At 45.1% G+C, this 14,682-nt stretch overlaps 1 pseudogene; it reads right to left on the reverse strand.

Annotated features, from left to right (window-relative positions):
* Window positions 1-2,428: 2,428 nt before the first annotated feature.
* LOC126291443 (5S ribosomal RNA) lies at window positions 2,429-2,546 on the reverse strand (annotated as a pseudogene).
* Between the last annotated feature and the right edge of the window lie 12,136 nt (window positions 2,547-14,682).

Genomic DNA, 14,682 nt, shown 5'->3' on the forward strand with positions numbered 1-14,682 from the left:
TTCGTGCTGCTATACGGGCCCTGCATCCTGCCACAATGTACATTAAACGTCTGCCAACTCCCGTGACGAGTAACGTACCAACTTGGACTTCGCGTCATGCACTGTACGCAGAAACAGACATCACCGTAGCAACATCACAAGCTGTCTGATGCAGTGGAAGCTGACGGATAGTGGAGTGCGTGCGGCACAGTTAAATGCGCCGGTGCGATGCATGCGGTCGTCACATGACACACGTGCTGTGAGTTAAGTTGCGTACAATACGTCTGTTTGAATTCAGTGAGAACTGGATGCGCCTTTGCAATACACGCACTGAGACTGTTCGTCGTCGCTTTGCACAGCTGTGTAAGCTGTTTATGTCTATAACACAAAATAGTGAGTTTCTGACAATTGGTTTCCTATCTCAATCTAATCGTTGTAGATCCACTATCACCTGTTTCAATTTGATCCAAAAGATTTGAGACGCCCTGTATGTACCCAATGGGGACGCGTGGAGTCGATGCGTGGAGCCGTAGTATAAGGGCAAGAAGCACCTGTCGTCAGCTGCTGGCTAACACAGGATGCTACCGGCTCATAAAAAGAGAGCTCCACTCACACAAACAGTATATGTATAGTTGTAATTATACACACGACATTTTGTGTCTTAACATTGTTGATTGTTTAACTGGCTAGCATGGATCAATATGTAGGGCTCTCTTGAAAATCCCTTGGCATCGCTATGACAGCTAGAAGTTGACGAAAGCTGTTTCTTCCCCTTACAACAGCTACGCACATTGACTGCAAGCGTCCGGAATGAAAATATGTACACACGACGCATTTTATTTACTTTGTAACGATGTTACTTACCTACTATTACACTACTGGCCATTACAATTGCTGCACCAAGAAGAAATGCACATGATAAACGGGTATTCATTGGACAAATACATTATACTAGAACTGACATTACATTTTCACGCAATTTGTGTACATAGATCCTGAGAAAAGCAGTACCCAGAACAACCACCTCTGGCCGTAATCAGGGCATCGATACGCCTGGCCATCGAGTCAAACAGAGCTTGGATGGTGTGTACAAGTACAGCTGCATATGCAGCTTCATCACGATACCACAGTTCATCAAGAGTAGTGACTGGCGTATTCTGACGAGCCAGTTATTCGGCTACTATTCACCAGACGTTTTCAATTAGTGAGAGGTCTGTAGAATGTGCTGGCCAGGGCAGCAGTCGAACATTTTCTGTATCCAGAAAGACCCATACAGGACCTGCAACAAACAGTCGTGCATTATCATGCTGAAATGTAGGGTTTCGGAGGGATCGAATGAAGGGTAGAGCCAAGGGTCGTAACGCATCTGAAATGTAACGTGCCCTCAGTGCGAACAAGCGGTGACCGAGATATGTAACCAGTGGCACCGTCTACCATCACACCGGGTGATACGCCAGTATGGCGATGACGAATACACGCTTCCAATGTGCGTTCACCGCGATGTTTCCAAACATGGATGAGACTATCATGATACTGTGAACAGAACCTGGATTCATCCGAAAAAATGAAATTTTGCCGTTCGTGCACCCAGGTTCGTCGTTGAGTACACTATTGCAGGAGCTCCTGTCTCTGATGCAGCGTCAAGTGTAAACGCAGCCATGGTTTCCGAGCTGATAGTCCACGCTGCTGCAAATGTCATCGAACTGTTCGTGCAGATGGTTATCGTCTTGCAAACGTCCCCATCTGTTGACTCAGGGATCGAGACGTGGCTGCACGAATAGTTACAGCCATGAGGATAAGATGTCTGTCATCTCGACTGCTAGTGATACGAGGCCGTTGGCATCCAGCACGGCATTCCGTAATACTCTCCTAAACCCACCGATTCCATATTCTGCTAAGTCACTGGACCTCGACCAACGCAAGCAGCAATGTCGCGATACGATGAACCCCAATCGTGACCTTTATCAAACTCGGAAACGTGATGGTACGCATTTCTCCTCCTTACACGAGGCATCACAACAACATTTCACCAGGCAACGCCGGTCCACTGCTGTTTGTGTATGAGAAATCGGTTGGAAACTTTCCTCACGTCAGCCAACCTTGTGTGAATGCTCTGGAAAGCTAATTATTTGCATATCACAGTATCGTCTTCCTGTCGGTTAAATTTCGCGTCTGTAGCACGTCATCTTCGTGGTGTAGCAATTTAATGGCCAGTAATGTACAAAACCTAAACTATACTAAATTCCTCCCGAACATGCCACGAAGGCCCAACAGTGCTGACCGGTCGCCATGTCATCCTCAGCTCATAGGCATCACAGGATGTGGAAAGGAGGGGCTTGTGGTCAGTACACCGCTCTCGCAGCCGTATGTCAGTTCCCTGGACCGGAGGCGCTACTTCTCAATCAAGTAGCTCCTCAGCTTGCCTCACAAGGGCTGAGTGCACTCCACTTTCCAACAACGCTCGGCACACCGGATGGTCACCCATCCAAGTGCTAGCCCAGCCCGACAGCGCTTAACTTCGGTGACCTAACGGGAACCAGTGTTACCACTGGAGCAAGGCCGTTGGCTTTACCTGCTATACTCAAAGTAAAAGCAACTATTAGTTGATACCTACAAACCTGAATATTTTAGATTTGTTCCTGTATTTAACAGATCCTTGTATGATACGCATTTGAGTGAAGATACTTATAGCTGATTTCATTTGAGGTACAATTTTCTAGCAAGGGCTAAAGTCAAAGTAATAATAGATTATTTAAATTGGCTTCTCTTCACAGCATTGTCGGATTCGTGGAAGTATAAAGTTTTAATTCTGTAGAGGTGATTTATATGGCTTTAGTGTGACGACTGTGGGTGTTAACCACTACTGGGCAGTGGCCCATTTAACTGCTGTTTCTGGCTAATGTCTGCACCTCAGCAGTAATTGGTACAGTAGAAGAACGGAAGAAACCGTTTGATACATGTCCAAAGTCTGCTTCTCTTCAATGGCGATCAGTGCGCCACTAATACTTTTTATTCTACATACTCACCGAATGTCGGAAGTACTCTCAAAATATAAACGACGCTTCACAAAAGGAGTTGGCACAATGGACCGGAAATCGGTAGATTTGATGAAATGTACACGTACAGACAAACAAAAGATTACAATTTCAGAAAAAAACTGATTGATTCATTCAAGAGATAGGGCTTCACAAACTGAGCAAGTCAATAACATGTTAGTCAACCTCTGTCCCTTATAAAAGTAGTTGTTCGGCTTGCGATTGCTTATAGATTTGATGGATGTTCTCTTGAGGAATATTACGCCAAATTCTGTCCAACTGGCGCATTGGATCATCAAAACCACGAGGTGATTAGAGCGCCCTACCCATAATGCTCAAACATTTCGCAATTTAGGAGGGATCAGTGTGCTGGCTGGAATTATCTTGCTGAAATATAAGCCCATGATGGATTGCCATGAAGCGCAACAAAACGGGGCGTGGAGTACTGTCGACGTGCCGCTGTGCTGCAAAGAATCCACGGATGACAACCAAAGGGAACATACTAGGAAAAGTAATCGCACCTCTGTATATCACTCCCGGTTGCCAGGCGTCATGGCGGGTGACAACTACGTTGATGTCCCAACATTGACTGGGGCGTCGTCAGACACGTCTTCTCTGGTCATCGAAGTTAATTTCGAAGCGGGTCTCATCACTGAAGAAATTAAACTCCGTTCAGTGAGATTCCAGGCCGAAGACTTACCTGGAGGCGGTGGGGTACCAAACTGACTGTCGCCCGCCTTACGGCGACGCACAGCAGTGACGCTATGGAGTAACTTTTCATTTCATAGCGGGACCACGTTGATTGTCGTTAGCGGCATCCTTACAGCACAATAGTACGTCGACGACATTCCACGCTTCGTTTTGTATCCCTTCATGGCAAGCCATCCTGCGCTTGCATTTCAACAAGATAATGCCCGCCCGCATACAACGAGAGTTTCTACTACTTGTCTCTGTGCTTTCCAAATCCTACCGTGGCCAGCAAGGTCCCCGAATCTCTCCCCCGTTGACAGCTTTTGGGGTTTTGACGATCTAACGCACCCACTGGACAGAACTTTCCACGATATCGCTCAGGAGGGCACCCAATAAATCTATCAATACATTCCAAACCGATTCACTGCTTACATAAGAGCAAGAGGTGGACCAACAAATTATTGATTTGCTCACTTTGTGACTCTCCTTTTCTTGACTGAAACATCTAGATTTCTGGAACTGGCCGGCAGCACTGGCCGAGCGGTTCTAGGCGCTTCAGTCCGGAACTGCGCTGCTGCTACGGTCGCAGTTTCGAATCCTACATCGAGCGTGCATATGTGTGATGTCGTTAGGTTAGTTAGGTTTAAGTAGTTCTAAGTTTAGGGGACTGATGGCCTCTGATGTTAAGTCCCATAGTGCTTAGAGCCATTTGAACCATTTTCTGGAATTGGACTCATTTGTTTGTCTGTTCATGCACATCACATCTGCCGATTTCTGTCCTGTTCGGATAGTTCCTTCGTGGTCTGTCGTTCTTTTGTCTTAGAGTGTATATAGTTTAACACTGTTCTAAGATGGGAATATTACGGACTGGTTCTACTAAACTCTCTTCATACATAGAAAATCAGTTCAGAACACGCGTGTCCGTTCCCTGGAGCAGGACGATGCAATCCTTTAAAGCAGTCGAAGAAACAGCCTTTTAACCTTAGGAGATTTCCGACCACTATTAAGTACGAAACGTGTCAATCTGACTAACATAGTTGCCTGCAGCTCAGTGTTGGGAATGCAGGAGGATGGTGGGGGTTATCTGCAGTCAGAGATTCTCAAAAATTAGTAATAAAATAATATCCATTAAGCCTGAAGAAATATTCAAATGATTCTTCGTCTTGCGAAATGTCCTGTTACAGGACCCTCTGAGTGATGCCTACCTAGAGTCCAGAGCTGGTCTACGATGCCTACGGAGCCCAAGTCTCCGAGACGACGGACGAACACTGCAGCTTGTTGACTCGGCGCTAACTGGAGGCTGTACACGACTCGGCGCACTAAAGAAGACAGTCCGCCGTAGCTCGTGCTCTGCTATTTAACGAGGCACAGACCAATCGTTACCCACACATGTGATGCCCATGGGCAGCAGTCGCCCCTGGCGAACCACAGTATATTTCGTACTAACCACCTATACAGCGGCTGCACTGGGAGTGTTCCTAGCTCGGCTTATAGCCTGTGGTACGGTAATCTATGGAGTCTTGTGTACCATCACCACTCTATGTAACGGAGAGCATAGCAGTCATAAGTCTCTGATTCAAACTTCATTCCTAGAAAAATGTTTTACTTTTGTTTGAATCTCACACTTATTAGAAAATGGAAATCTTAATTCATTCATAATTACTTACAAAAGTAACACCTTCCTGTTTTTAGATACATATTCTTCTTATAGTGATCATTAATCCTGTATAGCACAGGGTCCGCTGTACTCACGATTAGGCAAATTTATTTTTTGCCTTTTTAGCTAGATGTTCCTCAGCCAGAAGCCCTGGGCGCCACGTGACTGTGAATTGTGTAAATTTGGTTGTACGTGCGATCGTGTTTAAGTGTTTGTGTATCGTATCTTCAGGGACGGAAATTTGCGATCAGCCTGGCATTTATCTAAAAGAACGAGGGAAACCGCGTAAAGGCAATTGTCAGTCTGGCCAGTGCAGCTGCCATGGTCGTTTGTCCGCCATGTAGATTCGACCCTGGTACGGCTCACCTTTCGCCTATCACGCTAGTGCGCCGTGCGCTACGCTCTACGATGGTTGTACAGAAACGAGTAATAGATTACGTTCTGTAACATGAAATGAACTAAGAGTCAAACGACGGTAGTAGCATTTCGAAGTAATAGTTAGTTTAAATTTTACGAAGAGTAGATATTCGAAATAGAGTAACGCAAAGTAGTACAAAGGAAATCTAAGGAAGACATAACAGAATTGTGTTTTGTTTTGAATTTAATATATAAACCATGTAAGACGTCGTGGTCTCTTGACCTTCATTTTTTACATATTCCGCCCTCACAATCATATTCCGCACATCAAGACGCTTCATTTGAACGGAAACTCGATAATATAAAGTCAGTGTTGTATGAATTCATGTAAATGATATGCAAACAGCAAGTAAGCGCACCAGGTTTGAAATACTCGAGGCTGGCATACACACATACATTTCAGACACGACGGTCACAGGAGCTTTTAGCTCGGGAAACGCAAACCGCACAACTGGACGTCAGTCCCTTCAGAGGACGAGTCAGTGCCAAACGCCGAGGTGACCACCCGTGAAGCGGACAGTGGGTGCCCGAGTGAAAGGGGGAACGCCCCCGTGTTTGGCTTAAAAGCAAATTCCGCTATATTGTGTGGAGCGCCCCCGTGTTTGGCTTAAAAGCAAATTCCGCTCTATTGTGTGGGAGCGCCAAGTCTACGCATTCTTTACACAGAGCACGCAGTTTCAGAGATTTTCACAGGGAGATAGCAGCCGCCAAAGGCCGATAATACAGGTTTCCGGATTGGTCGCCTTAAACGAAAAGTCATTCTCCCGTTTTAGAAGAGCATTGCTGATTGGCAGACGATATTTCTGACGCCTTTAGCTGAAGGACTAATGGAAGAGACCAAAAGATATACCCCTTCATGTCTGGCGTGGAGAGGCGCCGTTCCGTTGTCGCCCTTGGAGCGAGGAACAAGTCTCTCCTCAGTACTTCACTGGGAGACACCTCTGTCGAGAGCAAATCGAAGTGCGACTCTCTATATTGAGTCCTTGTGATTAAGCGTTGTTCACTGTGCTGGCCGACACACTTATTGTGCGGTGTGAACGGACATAGTTATAGTCAAACCCTTGCGAGTGAATTTTTGAGTGGCATCGCGGTGGACTGGTTATCTGACTGGTGTATCACTGCAATAGTTAGACTAGGGGCGAATAGGAATCCTTGACTTCATCGAGGTGTAGGGAGAACGAGAGTTATCTTATTTGTCAGCGGTGAGCGATGCAGACAGCAGGCATCGCAGCTTATGGTATTGTGCGCTACAGATATTGCGAGCCCCATATTTCCTCCACGACAGTAGACTTCACTGCATGTCACACACGAAAGCCTCGACCATAGCAACATTCTAAAGGATAATTATTCAAGTTGAGTAGGCGCGCCTCTCAGCCATTGTACCAACTCAACAATAATCTGAAACTTTGTTTAGAAATTTCATTAGCGAATCCTATCCTTGAGAGGTAGCTTCACATTCCGAAAAGAACCAGGATATAACTTGTTCAATTCATAACTAAACGTGTCATTGTGATTTGTCAGAGCTTTTGCAAAACAAATAATAATTTTCGTTAGTTTCATGTTTTTCTTACACTAATTAGCACTACTCAAGTACCCAAGTATCCCACTAGCTACATAAGAAATTTTGTGATTTTTTGTGTCATTTCCTTACAGTGGACGACTCCAGAAGATTTGGGTTAGTGGCGCCACCAGTTGGGGTGCCACGAACTGCACCACCTCCGCCACAATGCCGTCTGGGCCGGGGGATTTCTCTGTTTTTAATACTTTGATATGGCCAACCACCTCCTCTTCAGAGAAGGGGTAGACTGCCCTATAGTTTGCTGTTCTGTCTGGATCTTTATTTTATAGCAGGGACTGGCCTTCCGTGGCCCTGTCCTCATCGTCATCAGGCAGCAGGGACTGGAGAAGGACCTCGGCAGTCTCCTGCCAGAAATCCGTCATCCCATCCCCGTGTCTGACCGTTGATAGCATCCATCTCTCGGCCAAGGATCCACTCCTACTCAGGTGGTGGGCCGGCCACCCAGTCGTTCGGCGGTCTGGACCCATCTAACCTGGCCCAGGCGATGCCACCACCTCCTGGGTTTGGCAGAACACGCCCCGGTTGCCCAGGGGCGCGGCGAAGCACCCTTGCCGACTCGCGACGCGATCCCACCCCAAACAAACGAAGTCGCCGGCATGCAGAGCACCTGCTCGTCTGTGCCCTGCGAAAGGAAGGGACTGATGTTCGGTCCCTTGACACAGCTCCCCCTGTGCCACGCACCCTTCGCTTTCGCATCGGGTTGGGTCGCAGCTCTCCCTTTGGTCGCAAGGCAAAATGCCGAGCTTAACGTCTGGCACCACGGGAAGAAAGAGCCACTTGGGAAGGAGAGGCTGTGAGAGACGCATCACTTCCCCTTGTGAGGACTGCCGCGGCACGCCCGACTAGAAGCGATACGCCCTAGTGCGAGATTCCGTGCCTTACGGCGCGCCGGCAACGGGCGGGCCGCGCCGAACGCACGGCCAAGCGACCCACCTCACGCACCATGTACAGTTACCAAAGTACAAAAAAAAACCACTTCCATTTTTTATGTTGTGAAGCGCATCAGCATGCGCGTAGTAAAACGTTTCATGAATTGCCCTGCAGCCTGCATCGGACAGAGAAAGAAGCAAGATGCGGCGTTGTCGTGCCGTCAGGGGTTCCATGCCATGGTTCGCCCGGCTTCCACCCCTCCTCCCCTCCCGTCGGAGGTTCGAGTCCTCCGTTACGAATGGGTGTGTGTGTTGTCCTTAGTGTAAGTTAGTTTAAATGGTGTGACCCCAGCAGTTTGGTCCCATAGTACTTACGACAAATTTCCAAAGACGCAAGAGTATTCCGCAAGACGCTGTGGTAATGTCCGCAGCTGGAGAAACTCATCTCCAGCCGGCCGGCGTGGTAGCGTGAACGCCGGCCACACCTTAAGCCTGCACCCGCCCACTGAGCTGCGGATTACGAGTCTCGTGTTGCGCCGTACAGCACTGCTGCATATCTGGTTCCCACCTTAATCCGATTGCTACTGGGTTCACCTTACCGCCCTCGTCCAACTTTTTCAGAAACTAGAGAACAGCGTCTACTCAATTAACGCCAAAGTAACTGATTTCACATTTACTGTCGCTGCGTAGGGTGAGAAAAAAGGGGGTCAGTTGAACTGAACACATTTCACTAAGAAACAGACATAAAACATTCGACTTGTATTCTGGCAGAGGAGATTATGTATCTGACTAGCTTAGTGCCCGCTGCTGCGATTGCATGGTCTTCATAGATTTTTGTTTTTGTTTTTCTTTAATCAAATGTTCATGTTTTTCGTAATTTGCAATCCTTCAAATGACTCATTTTAAATAAGGTCATAGAAGCATACTCTTTACCTAATGTACTTCTGGCCAAAGAGCTGTTCTGGTAGCTCGAGCCTCAGGTTATCGTGAATCATGCTGTTTGCGGTCTTTCGTTGGTATTTCCATAGAAATTTCATCCCCTAACACTCACACTGAAGTACCAAAGAAACTGTCGTAGGCACGCGTATTCAAATACAGAAATATGTAAACTGACACAATACGACTCCGCCGTCGGCAACGCCTGTATAAGACAACATGTATCTGGAGCAGTTGTTAGACCGGTACTGCTGGCAGGTTATCAAGATTTAAATGAGTTTGAACGTGGTGTTATAGTCGACGCACGAGGGATGGGACACTGTATCTAAAAAATGGTTCAAATGGCTCTGACCACTATGGAACGTCACATCTGAGGTCATCAGTCCCCTAGAACTTAGAAGTACTCAAACCTAACTAACCTAAGGACATCACACACATCCATGCCCGAGTCAGGATTCCAACCTGCGACCGCGGCGGTAGCGCGGTACCAGACTGAAGCGCCTAGAACCGCTCGGACACTCCGGCTGCCATACAGCATCTCCGAGGTAGCGATAAAGTCGGGATTTTCCCGTACGACCATTTCACGAGTGTATTGCGAACATCAGGAATCCGGTAAAACATCAAATCTCCGATGTCGCAGCGGCCGGAGAAACATCCTGCAAGAACGGGACCAACGACGACTGAAGAGAATCTTTCAAAGTGACAGAAGTCAACCCTTCCGCAAATTGCTGAAGGCAGATATCAATGCTGAGCCATCAACAAGTGTCAGCTTGCGAACCAATGAACGAAACATCATCAATGTGGGCTTTCGGAGCCGGTGGCAAAGTCGTCTACCCTTGATGACTGTACGACACAAAGCTTCACGCCTCGCCGAAACCCGTCAACACCGAAATTGAACTCTTGATGATTGGAACCATGTTACCTGGTCGGAAGAGTCTCGTTGCAAATTGTATCGAGTGAGTGGTGAATCTATGGGCCCTGCATGTCAGCAGGAGACTGTTCAAGCTAGTGGAGGCCCTGTAAAGGTGTGGGACGTGTGCACGTACAGTGATATGGGGCCCCTGATATGTCTAGATACGACTCTGACAGCTGACATGTACCTAAGGATCCATTCATGTCAATTGTCCATTCAGACGGACTTTGGAAACTCCAGCACGACAATGTGACATCCCACACGTGCAGAATAGCTACAGAGTGGCTCCAGGAACACTATTCTGAGTTTAAAGACTTCCGCTGGCCACCAAACTGCCCAGACATTATCATTATTGAGCATGTCTGGGATGTCTTGCAAAGGACTTTTCAGAAGAGATCGCCACCTCCTCGTACTTTTACGAAGCTATTAACTGCCCTGGAGGATTCATGGTATCAGTTCCCTCCAGCACTACTTCTGACATCAGTCGACTCCATGACACGTCGTGTTGCTGCACTTCAGCGTGCTAGTGGAAGTCCCACACGATATTAGGCAGGTGTACCAGTCTCTTTGGCTTCTGCTGCCCACCAAATTCTCCAGTCGTGAACGTGAGTATATCTGGATGGCTTGCAACATGTTGCTCAGGAGACATCTCCAGTCAAACGTACTTGGATAGTCCCGTAGGATTTGAGTGTCATTTTCCTCCAGCACTACTTCAGATACTAGGTCGACACCACGCCACGTCGTGTTGCGGCACTACTACGTGCTCGGCGGGGGGGGGGGGGGGGGGGGGGGGCGGGGGAGAGGGTCTATCTACTGGTGTTCTGTTAGTTGTTATTAAAGGTTGTCAAGATGATCTGTTCATTCTCACTGAATATTTAATTTTTTTTTTTTGTAATGTGATGTTCTTTTATGACCATAGCTCTTATGAAAGCAACTTTTAAGATTTTGACGAAATGAGACGTACAACCATTATCACGATACAGATGTCTTCTTCATTATGCATTTACTCCTTTTCACTTACTGACTGTGTCACTATAGTGAGATACCGTTTGTCGAGTTCATAGACGCAAAGTAAGAAGAATGTTGCCATTGCGTCACAATCTTGAAGCCGACGTTCGTCGTCTTATATAGCCTAAAACATTAGACTCTCCGCATTTTACACCTCCAGGGTCACCGAAGCGATATTTCTGCGTGATGTTTGACTTGCTCGTGCCCAGTGTTGATCGTTGGGTATAACTGTCGACTTTTGTGGTCGTATCCCAAATAGCATCTGTTGGTTTGATTGTGTGGTGACGTAGTTGTTTCATCAAAAATGTCTGCTTGCCGCATTTACTGGTGTACTAATCTATCCGATCGTAATCTAAAGTTTAAAGAAATCACATTTCGCTTGTAAGAAGAGCCGTTCAAGAAATAGGAACTATGGTTGTGCTGTTTAGTTTTATTCTTTCTCGTGTTTTCATTGCCTTCCAAACTGCAAACGCTCCGACATCCAGGCCACACTATATCAACGGCCTCGTCCCCCGAAGAACATATAGCCACATGACCGCTCTGGTTGTTGGTGCAGCACTACGTGTCACAAATCCCTCCCGAGAATTATTAATTGTTCACATTTCGTTGAAAGAACCAGAGAATGGCGTTGCATCTGTGAGAGTTTTATGTGTCTGATTATATATATATATATATATATATATATATATATATATATATATGTGTGTGTGTGTGTGTGTGTGTGTGTGTGTGATTTGCTTCCTTTCTGAACAAGGCTTTGGCAGGAACCTTATGTGAACATGCTTTTTGTCGTGCCTGCCTGCTGCTCGGAGTGTGAGTAGTAACCTAACCGCTTCACTGTATGGTGTTTCCCATCGTGAAGTTTTTCGTAAATAATCCAGTGCACTTCAACAACAAAAAACATGCTCGTAATTACAATAACACAAGAAAAAAAGACACTCATTTCGCAACATTAAGGTTGTCTGCAGCACAAACAGGGGTTCACAATGCTGCCACCAAAAGTTTTGATCGCTTACCCAGTGACATAAAACGCCTGACGGAAGGTAAAATTTGAAACTATACTGATAACTTTTGTCTTTGACAACTCCTGCTATTCCACACAAGACTATTATTGTAATGTGTAAATGGTGATGACCAGGAATTACTAACATCTGTCTGTCTTTAATTAAAAACAAGTATCTAATAAGTGATAGTCACGGAGGCATACTTACAGAAGAAAATCATGGTAACACAGAGTGTTTCGTTCAATGTCATTAAGATTTATTGTATAGATTATACGTGGAACATGAAACTAAGTAATTATTGGTATATCACTAAACATGGTATATATACACACTTTGAACACCTCAAAATGAAATTCAAAAGTAAATTAAAGCAGATGATCAAAGTAGAATTACTTTCCAATTGTGGCATGTTTGGTTAGTCCTGAACACCAGACGGAGTTACTGAAGAGAAATCTTCCAGGGAAAGGAGCAGACATGCTACTATTGGGAAGGTGGGCCTACATGTTACACAGGTTAGGGCATCATTACTGAAAAATGACTTACGTCTGCTAATGTTTTGGGCTACTGAAGATGGCGGCAAGCCCCACGCACTCTGGCTTCAAAACAATGTACAGCTTTAGTCTTTAGTGCCAGCTTCCTTCTTTTCTTACCTCCATGATCCAGTGGTAAGACTTATAGAAAAACTCTTTGATTGTGTGTAGTATCTCTTCCCTTCCCACATTTTTCCCACCTTCAACGATGTAGTCACGATTGAAAATCACATGCTATATTAATACTGCCATCAGATACGCCACAAATTTTCTGGATGCTGAATGTCTTTCTGATTCATACCTAACTGGAGAGTTTATTTGTAACATGTTTTTTTTTAGTGGTTATGGGTTACCAAATATCTGACTACGATATTACAAAATAAGTACTCTCTGTGTTATGAATGTTGGTTACTGCATTTACGATTGTTATTAAAATGACTCATTGTTCTTTATTTTGGTTTCTCGTTGCATGTATGAAATGAGGAAACCTCAGCACCCTACAATCGCCAATAAGGATTTTAGTACAAGGACCACACGCCAGGGTCTGGATCATCATTCATCATTTATTGCAAACATATGCTTTATTCATAAAAGGTTTCACAATTGAAAAAAGTAATAAACTTTACAAGAAAATATAAAGGTTCTTTCAGCTCAAACAAGACTTGTTGTTGTTGTGTTCTTCAGTCCAGAGACTGGTTAGACGCAGCTCTCCATACTACTCTATCCTGTGCAACCTTCATCATCTCCCAATACCTACTACAACCTACATCCTTCTGAATGTGCTTCGTGTATTCATCTCTTGATCTTCCTCTATGATTTTTACACTTCACGCTTCCCTCCAATACTAAATTGGTGATCCCTTGATGCTTCGGAACATGTCCTACCAACCGATTCCTTCTTCTAGTCAAGTTGTGCCACAAATTTCTCTTCTCCCCAATTCTGTTCAGCACCTCCTTATTAGTGATGTGATCTACCCATCTGATCTTCAGCTTTCTTCTGTAGTACCACATTTCGGAAGCTTCTATTCCCCTCTTGTCCAAACTATTTATCGTCCATGTTTCACTTCCATAGATGACTATACTCCATACAAATACTTTCAGAAACGACTTCTTGACACTTAAATCTATACTCTATGTTAACAAATTTTTTTTCTTTAGAAACGCTTTCCTTGCCATCGCCAGTCTACAGTTTATATTCTCTTTACTTCGACGATCATCAGTTACTTTGCTCCCCGAATAGCAAAATTCATCTACTACTGGAAGTGACTCACTTCCTAATCTAATTTCCTCAGCATCACCCGATTTAATTTTACTATATTCTATTATCCTGGTTTTGCTTTTGTTGATGTTCACCTTAGGCTTTCAAGAGACTGTCCATTCCATTCAACTGCCCTTCCAGGTCCTCTGCTGTCTCTGACAGAATTACAATGTCATCGGCAAACCTCAAAGTTTTTATTTCTTCTCCGTGGATTTTAATTCCTACTCCGAATTTTCCTTTTGTTTCCCTTACCGCTTGCTCAATATAGATATTCAATAACTTCGAGGATAATCTACAACCCTGTCTCACTCCCTTTCCAACCACTGCTTCCCTTTCATGCCCCTCTACTCTTATAACTGCCATCTGGTTTCTGTACAAATTGTAAATAGCCTTTCACACCCTGTATGTAACCCCTACCACCTTCAGAATTTGAAAGAGAGTTTTCCATTCAACATTGTCATAAGCTTTCTCTAAGTCTACAAACGCTAGAAACGTAGTTTTATCTTTCCTTAACCGATCTTCTAAGGTAAGTCGTAAGGTCAGTATTGCCTCCAACATTTCTACAGAATGCAAACTGATCTTCCTCCAGGTCGGCTTCTACCAGTTTTTCCATTAGTCTGCAAAAAATTCGTTTTAGTATTTTGCATCCGTCACTTATAAACTGATCGTTCGGTAATTTTCCCATCTGTCAACACCTGTTTTCTTTGAGATTAGAATTATTATATTCTTCTTGAAATCTGAGGGCATTCTGCCTGTCTGATACATCTTGCTCACTAGATTGTAGAGTTTTGTCAGTGCATTGATTTTT

The sequence above is a fragment of the Schistocerca gregaria genome, chromosome 1 (assembly GCF_023897955.1).
Source record: "Schistocerca gregaria isolate iqSchGreg1 chromosome 1, iqSchGreg1.2, whole genome shotgun sequence".
NCBI lineage: Eukaryota > Metazoa > Arthropoda > Insecta > Orthoptera > Acrididae > Schistocerca > Schistocerca gregaria.